Raw genomic sequence first — 780 nt, forward strand, 5'->3', positions numbered from 1 at the left:
ATAGCGTAGTGAGAACAAGAGCTTAGACTCACCTTATGGCGCAAGGTCTCTCACTAACACGCACTGGGTCGACTACGATGAGATATGCTCTCGTAATGGATGTCATTGAACTCCACTACTTTGTCAGTTTGGTAGTTTCCGACTAACTGAACATGCAGCCTATGAATGTGGTCATAATAACATCTCTATGGGATCAGAGATATACATGAAGATCTTAAACAGACTTCATTCATCCAAATCAAGTTGCTCCAAACCAGAGGAGCATACGTTTGCTAAATGTATTGAAACGCACATGAACTCTACTTGATTTGGAAGGGATATGGTGAATTATGCCTTTGCGTGTTCATTCCGTATTTACATGGACTCTTGATGGATCAAGAGATGCCAATATGTATCAACATCCGAAGAAAAAGATCTTGGGAAGACACAGTCTCGATAAGGCACTCGATGACTGTATTGATGATCAATCAGCTTAGGCGCTCTATAACTAGTGAGGCCTACATATACTCCCATGATTAGTCAAGGTCTTTGCTCTAAAGAGAGATCCGTTGTTTTGTCTAAAGCAAGATGACAAATATGTGTTAAGAGATGGAGTTCCCATCTAAGTACAAAAAGACGCATCAATGTACTCAACACAATACAAAAGACTTGACATCTCATTCGCTATGAAAAGTTGTAAAGCTAAGTGTAGCTATGCGCCCACGCAACGCCAATGTAATGGCAGTAACTCCTTTTTGAATACTTAATGGTATGAAAGGTTGAGGCTTATTCTATCCCTAC

This window comes from Fragaria vesca, linkage group LG4 (genome assembly GCF_000184155.1).
Source record: "Fragaria vesca subsp. vesca linkage group LG4, FraVesHawaii_1.0, whole genome shotgun sequence".
Lineage (NCBI taxonomy): Eukaryota > Viridiplantae > Streptophyta > Magnoliopsida > Rosales > Rosaceae > Fragaria > Fragaria vesca.